The sequence below is a fragment of the Pinus tabuliformis genome, chromosome X, assembly GCF_031772625.1.
Source record: "Pinus tabuliformis cultivar Carrire ecotype Pingquan chromosome X, CPIR1, whole genome shotgun sequence".
NCBI lineage: Eukaryota > Viridiplantae > Streptophyta > Pinopsida > Pinales > Pinaceae > Pinus > Pinus tabuliformis.
The window spans coordinates 218,930,301-218,938,624 of NC_142308.1; the positions used below are offsets into that span (position 1 = coordinate 218,930,301).

The window sequence follows — 8,324 nt, forward strand, 5'->3', positions numbered from 1 at the left end:
GAGTTAACCCGAGTGGCCACCACTTGTCTCATTTATTAACCATCAGGTATTGTCATTGCCACCATTCTACCATCAATCTTCGTCTTAGTGCTATTGCGAAGGAGAACTAATCAAGAAAAGAGGAGTGCCAGAACCACGCCCAAAGGCAAGCCAGAACTATGATTGCAGACTCCCATTCCCTTGCGGACGTTAAGGGTCACCCCCTTAGCAATTCACGAGATTCGTTGATTTTCCTCCACCAAATCCTCATTGTTCAATAAATTGAGCAGAACCTTGAGCCAAAACTTCAATTGCGGCCCCCTCCCCCCTTTGGCTAATGTCAATGGGGAGGCCCCCCACAATTCACCTTCATTGTAGATTATTATCTGTGGATCGTAACATTGAATGGAAAGCCCATGTTGATAGAGACTCACACCATGTTTAGACCGTGGATTTGTACCCTTTGATCGTGGTTGTTAAATGTGGAACAAGAGCACCTAGTCCTAAGCCTGTAGTCACGTGAGTTAAGCCTATGTGAGGGGTTGGAGAAATCAAGAATCAAGTGTTTGTGAGTTATGGTTAGTGACATCATGCGGTTTTAGACCAAAGGTCAAGGCACAACCTCAGCGAGTTCTCCGAGTAGTATGGAAGGTTGTGTCAAAGTAGTATTAGAGCATAGCAATGCTCTTTGGGATCGAGAAGCAAAGCGAGTGATGAGAGGTGATCGAAGAAAAGTTGCAGCTAGCGAGAGAGGAGATTAAAAAGAATGCTCGTTAAGGAGAAGAAACACAGAGAGAGAAGACTCGAGGATAGTTGGTGGCAAAGGTAGCAGAGAGTTAGTGACAGAGAAGCCTATGAAGAATTTTAGGCAAGGGAACCTGAGAAGAACACAGGGAGAGATCGATACATCAAGACTCAGAATAGAGTCAGAGGATTTGGAGCCAGATTGAACCAAGAAGTAGGACTAGAAAAATGGAGGAATGCAAGAGATTTTGAACTTTCAGTACTGATTGAGACCTGACAAGTAATCTGGTCTTTAAAATTTTATTTTAAATTTAACAAGACGTTAACAACTGCAAAGGTAGCAATAATGGAAGAAGATATGGTGGCATTGACTATAGCTAGGAGCATTGTAACAGAGAAAAAGTGATGTTCTTAACGACTGTGGCAAATAACCCTTGTAGCAGAGAGGCTGCAGAAAGAGAGAGAAGTTGTTCCAGCTGAGATTGGAAGAAAGTAGAGGATAGGGGAAGTCGTCAAGAAAGGTGAAGAGAACAAGTGAAGTTCTCGAGTGTGAGCGGAGTGCAATAGCTAGAGGAGTAGAGGAAGCTCAAGAGGTTCTATAGGAGGTGAACCCGTGATACCAAAAGGCCAAGCCAGACGAGAGAAAGCGAAGTTAGTTTTTGAACTATTTTGGGTATTTCATCCTCCCACGTGTGAAGGCAGAGGATACGAAGGTACCAAAAGAAGGTCGAAGTCTTGCAGCTACATCAAAGTAATCTTATTTTGAAAGAATACCTTGATAGAAGGGATCGAGTAGAAGTGCATTAGGTCTCTCTCTTGAGACCTCAAGGAGACCGAGATTCTCAAGAACGCCGAGAAGAGGAAGACCGAGATTCTAAACGACGCCGAGAAGAGGAAGAAGAGGCGCAGTGTTGGAAAAAGAGGCTAGTGACTTGGTCTTGGGAGGACTCTAGTGTCAAGGGTCATTATCATGGTCTTGGTGTTCGTCAATTGAAGATCTATAAGAAGAATTTTGTTTGGATTTTCCTCTCAAAGAGTGAGAGGTTTTGGCCCTAGCTGACAAGCCTATATACTGTGTCTCTTGTCTCTCTATTTGTTCATGATATGGTAATTGTCTTGATGAAAAGAACACAATAATAAGTACAAGGAAGAGAAGATTCTAATTAAGAAGCAAAAGTCTATCACAAGCAATTATCATAAGTAGAGAAATCACTTAACCACCGATGCCTTGGATTTATCAACATGGTTTTAGAGCTAAGGTGCTAAAGTCAAGAAGGGGCTCGAGAAGGCACACAAAAAGATCAAGTTTCAAGGAAGGATCAAAGCGAGACAAAAGATATCAAGCAAGAGATCAAGATCTTCATCATACCAAACCCTAGATCGAAGGAATCATCATCAAGGAGTGGAAGCTCTTCAAAAGACTATGGAAGGTTGGGTCAAAAGAACATTGTCATAATCTTTAGGAAGGTTCATAAAACAAGCTTTCTCTCATCATTCTTTCAAGGAATAGTCTTCTACTATCTACATCAACATCGAGATTAAAGAGGAAGCAAGCAGAAGAAGCATCATTCACTCAAGTATATGACTTCATCTGAAACTACCAAAATGTCTTTTTGCAAGGAAAGCAACAAACCTAAAGCTCATTGAGAATGAAGTCATTGATCACATCAAGGGATCAATAACCCAACCTCCCAAAAAAGATACCCAAGCACTTGCTAAAATCATGAAAGGGGAAGTGAGGGCCCAAAGGATTCTCATAGAATCCATCAAAGGCTCTCTCATCCCATATGTATCAAAATTAGACAATATATGACAAATTGGTAGAGTTATTTTCCATAAGTACAACTGGAGAAGTTATCTCTCTAAGGCAAGAACTCTACAAATTGAAGATCTCGAGAGAAGGAATAGCCTCATATTTTATGAGGATTTCAGAAATAAGAGCTCAACTTCAGAATTTGGGTGAAATAATGTCTAACAAAGAAATGACCATTGTAGTATTAAATGCACTACTAGAGGAATGGGGCAACTTCACTTCAAGTATTTATGGGAACAAATAAGCCACCCATTTCCAAGATCTATGGTCATTATGCAAAATCGAAGAAACCAGACTAAAGGAAAAAACTAATGTGGGATCAAATGAGCAGAATCAAGCATATGTTGTTATAACAAAAGGAAAAGGGAAATTTGGAAAATTTGGTCCTCAAAAGAAAAGGAAGAACATGGCTAAGGTGCAATGCTTTGGTTGTCAAGAATATGGGCACTATAGAAGAGATTGTCCTAAAATTAAAAGGAACAATAAAAACAAGGAAGAAGCTCATATTACCAAAGAAGTGGAAGAACTTGAAACAAAGAAGTCTAAGGAGGAAGTGAGAGATCTCTACTATGACTGAGATGATCTCCTTCAAATATTCTTCTATTATGTAAAGTATAGGTAGGAAGCTTTGTAAATAAGATAGGATGCATCATATTAGAGAATGGCATCATGGTAGAAGCATTAAGAATTCATGATATATGTAAAATGTCTAGGACAAAAATCTATAGCTATATAGGGTATAGCTCTTGAAAACCTCATTGAAAGATACTTATAAAGAAGAAAGAAGTCATCTAGGACAAGGCTCATCATACATCTACATAATAGGATATGTTGGATCCTCCAGATTCTCTGATGGAATCTTCATTGTAAGGTTCATTGATCATGAAGAAAGACAAGTGGTTCTAAACTAATGGAATTCATATGATGATGACATGATGACATAACAGGGAAGCAAGGCTCCTTCATTCAGAGGAAGTTGTTGCAGAAAGTCTAAGGAAATATGAGGTATGTATGCTCACAGGTGATATGGTTACAAACATCATGGATCAATGTTCTATCTTAAGAAGCATGATCAGAGAAAGGATCTCCTCCTAGGATGCAAGAATGCATAGATCACATATTTACTAGATGAAATCAACATAATATGTCCTCAAATGAAAGATGAAGCCACTGGCTACAATTGAGGAACTCTAACTACAAAGTTCAAGGGAATGAAAAATGTGAAGAAAGAAAGGAAGAGATCGTGGAATTAGCAACAACGGTAAAGGCAGTCAACCTCCGAGAGACCAAACAAATTTGAATATGATATCTCCCAAAAAGATATTAAGGCTCTGATAGAAGTCTGGAAAAGATAGAAACCCTTAACAACACATATCTTTAGGAGATGTGTCAACATGTATGTTGGATGTTGATGCCTACAAGAAGATGTCATGGTGAAAAGCCTTCACAAAGGTAATTATGATTTAAGTGTTCATTACTTATTTATGAACTAGTATCTGGATGGGCTTATGCAAGACTACCAAAGGGAAGAACTATGGATATCTTCTAAGAAGGATGAAAGACCCTTCCAAAGAAGAAAGCATGATGAAGGTAGCATAACATGAAGTAATGTTAGATGTACATTGATAGCTCACTTTCTAATGAGAGGGATGATGACATGATTAACTCATGGATGAAAGTGATGGATGGTATGTGCCCTATGTAGAAGTCCCCAAAAGAAGAAGACTCCTTGACAAAGAAAATACATGACATTGAAGAAAGGAGTTCTTCTAGTAATTGGTTGTCCCATCATCTCCACTTGAGGAGCTGTTGTAAGTCCCTAATCAAGAGGGAGCCCGGAAACAAGTTTCTTACTTGGAAGAAACTTGAAAATTCCTAAGCCAAGAGGGAGATTAGGTACATTCCTTCTGTAGGAATGAGTAAATTTGTCCTCCCTAATTGAGAGGGAGAGATAGACACATTATTCTTGTCTTCACTTGGGAAGACAGAATAGAGGATTGGGTAATCATTTGGCATCCGATACTCTTTGAGGATGTGATAGGGCATCTAAAATAAGAGGAGTCGTGGAGGACCGATATTCTTTGAGGGTTGGGGAGCCCAAGATAAGAATAGTCCTCATGGAACACACCCTGAGAACTCGGGTGGGGTATGTTCCGAGAGAGACAATGATGAGGGTGTCTATAAATCATTAGTCTCGCCAACATTGAGCTCAGATCTTGTGGAGAGATAGAGTTGTTCCTTTGCATTTACAAATGGGATTCAGATATTTCTCCGTCAATTCTCTAGAATCCTTGCTATATAATAACGTTGTTAATATGATGCTAAACAAAGGGGTTACCAATCCGATTCTTCTTATGAGGAATTCTTCAAATTGAGAATGACCAAGTACCATTATGAATACCTCCCTAGTTAAGGAGTGTTGTAAAGTGTAACTAGGTTCAATATTCATAATGACATGTAATTGTGATTTTACGTAAGAGATGTAAAAAAGAAAAATAAAAGTTATTGCAATGCTTGCATCATGGGTTTCATAAGCAAGAGATTTTATTTTAGTATATGCTCCCATTGAGATCCCTTGCGAATTTTGTCATCTAGTCATAAAAGTATAAAGAGTCATTGTCATGTAATGAAGACATGTTACACATTGTAAAGAGACACTTGTCTATGTAAAGTCATCCTCCAAGACCTTGTCACTAGCCCTCTTCAAGTCAGCCTACAACGAAGGGAGAAATCTAGAAGATGATGTCGGCCCTCCTTCAAGTGATCATGTCAGCCTAAAGGACATGAGCAAACATGTATATATACAAGTACTCGACCTCACTTCAAAGCAAGCAATTCGGTCAAGCTAGTCTACAAGGAAGTGCGAGAAACATATTCAAAGAAGCCTCTATCTCAACGAAATAAGAAAGAAGGAAAGCGAAGTTAGTTTGTGAACTATTTTGGGTATTACATCCTCCCACGTGCGAAGGCAGAAGATACGAAGGTACCAGAAGAAGGTCGAAGTCTTGCAGCGACATCAAAGTAATCTTATTTGAGAAGAAGACCTCAATACAAGGGACCGGGTAGAAGTGCATTAGGTCTCTCTCTTGAGACCTCAAGGAGGCCGAGATTCTCAAGAACGCCGAGAAGAGGAAGACCGAGATTCTAAAGGAAGTCGAGAAGAGGAAGAAGATGAGCAGTGTTGGAAAAAGAGGCTACTGACTTGGTCTTGGGAGGACTCTAGTGCCAAGGGCCATTGTCATGGTCTTGGTGTTCGTCAATTGAAGATCTAGAAGAAGAATTTCGTTTGGGTTTTCCTCTCAAAGAGTGAGAGGTTTTGGCCCTAGCTAGCAAGCCTATATACTGTGTCTCTTGTCTCTCTATATGTTCATGATATGGTAATTATCTTGATGAAAAAAAACACAATAATAAATACAAAGGAAAAAAATTCTAATTAAAAAGCAAAAATCTATCCCAAACAGTGTATCATAAGTAGAGAAATCACTTAACCACGGATGCACTAGATTTCTCAACCCCCCACCAATTCACCTCACCTCAGTCGTAGATTGTTTTGTGGATCGTGGTCGTTGTATGGAGGGCCCACGTTGGTAGAGACTCATGCCATGCTTGGACCATGGATTTGTACCCTTTGATCGTCGCCATTAAATGCGGAATGGGAGTGCCTAATCCCAATCCCACAGCCACGTGAGTTAGCCTCCGCGAGGGGCTGGAGAAATCAAGAGTCGAGTGTTTGTGAGTTCTAGGTAGTGACATCCTAGACCAGAGGTCAAGGCACGACCTCAGCAACTGCTTCGAGCAAGTCTGGCAGGCTACGTCACCATCTCTAACGAAAAACGAAATTTATCATTGACCACATTATATGATATTATTAACCTAGTAACCTGTTAAAAAGGTATCATATATGCGATATTTCTTGCCCTCATGTGACTGCTCGCTCCACAATTTGGAAGCTTGCCTCCACTTTTAACCACTCTAATGCAACTCAACCACTTTAAACCATAAACCCAGGTTGCATTGTCATCCCTAAGAATCCATTTCTCCAAAACATTGGATGAAGCCCCAATTAGATTGTGGTTTTCAATCTTTTTCACTAAATAATGCTCACTCAAAGCAGCTCAAATGTTGTGCACAGAGCTCAGCAACGTCTTTTGCTTCTTCGGCGCCTGAATACTTGAACAGATCAACGCTTTCTTCACAAAATCCGCATGAATCTCTGTTGTTCTCATAGGTTTCAGTGGCAATGGCGTCCTTCACAGAGCACTTGTTCCTTTGCATTTGCAAATGGGATTCAGGTATTTCTCACTCAATTCTCTAGAATCCTATCAATCTCAAGATGATGAATTTTCAGAGCTCGATGCAAAGGAAATAAACAAAGGAGAGGGTATCAAAGAGGCTTCCAAGGTCGAAATTTCTCCCAGACAGAACTTGAAAGCATTCAGAGCAATCCCATTGATTTACTCTTTAAAGAAGCCATCATGTTAGAGCCAGTTGATCTAGGCTTAACAGAAACCATCAGCCTCAAGAAAGGGCCAAAGAATAAAATACTCGACTCTCGGATTGGAGGGATTTGAGGCATGGGCAATCTTCAACCAGAGACTCGGGTCAAAAAACCTAAAGGCAAGCTCAAATTTCAGAGGGAATAAATCAAATAATTGAGGGGTACTGTATATGATTTGCAAAGCACGATAAATAAAATCAAGCGCAAGATTGTGGCTCTGGAAAACAGTGAGAAGCAGATGACCAAAACTCACCTTGAATTGAAGAAAAGCTTAAGCGGGAAAACCTGACAAAATACTCAAGTAAGTTTTGTGAAGCCGAAGGTTCTTGTAAACCGGGAAAAAGGTGTGAAATCTGAGAAGAAGAGGTGGATGAAGAAGCAGCGGCTGAAGTGAAACACATTAGGAGATTCGGGAGTGGGTTCTTTGAAGCATCCATGGGTTCAGTTTCTAGAAAACATTTGAATGGCAATTGATACCAAAGCAAGGAATTGAACTTTTAAGGACCAATAGATCTTTGAGATTTTAGCATGGAACGATTGGGTCGCTATATCAGGTTAGCTGCTCAGATTTTTACCAAACACCGTGTTGAAATCTCGTGGTAAGTATTCCATTTCGCTAGTCATCTTAATTAATTGAAAAAAGAGTTTCAAAGATGATGGTGAATTCCGATTTCCTTTATACACAGAGCCTTATTCACTATTCCTTCAATGGGATACTTACCAATGGTTCCTAGTTGTAACTTGTATCCAACAATATTCAATGGGATACTTATGAATGGTTCCAAGTTGTAACTTGTATCCAACAATATGAAAAGCTTTTAGAAAGTAACTGAATATGTCTTTTAATGCAAAAATAAGGTTTAAAGGCTCACATGAACCATCTTCAAGATTGGCACTGGAAGATGTTGCAAATAAAGTTTATGGTAAATTATCATCACAGAATTGAAGCTAGTAAATGAGAGAAATTAAAGATGTCAATCTTGAAGTAATTGAATATGTTTTTTTAATGCAAAAATCATCTACAAGATTGGAATTTGAAGATGTTACAAATAAAGTTTATGGTAAATTATCATCAGAGAATTGAAGCTAGTAAATGAGAGAAATTAAAAATCTCAAAATGTTAAAATGGACTTTTAATATTGAGTAATACCTTGCTATATAAACTAAAAAAGCATTTTGACAATTTGATATAGTTCCCCAGCGGCAGGAGTTTCCTGACTTTTGGTCGAGGAGGTGGACGACGCCACGATGCGGAAATGGCTGGAGATTCAATGGAAGCCCCTCATTGGT

General features: G+C 39.4%; 1 pseudogene; it reads left to right on the top strand.

Moving 5' to 3' along the window:
• Positions 1–6,633: 6,633 nt before the first annotated feature.
• Positions 6,634–7,769, top strand: LOC149139126 (uncharacterized; annotated as a pseudogene).
• The last annotated feature ends 555 nt before the right edge of the window (positions 7,770–8,324 follow it).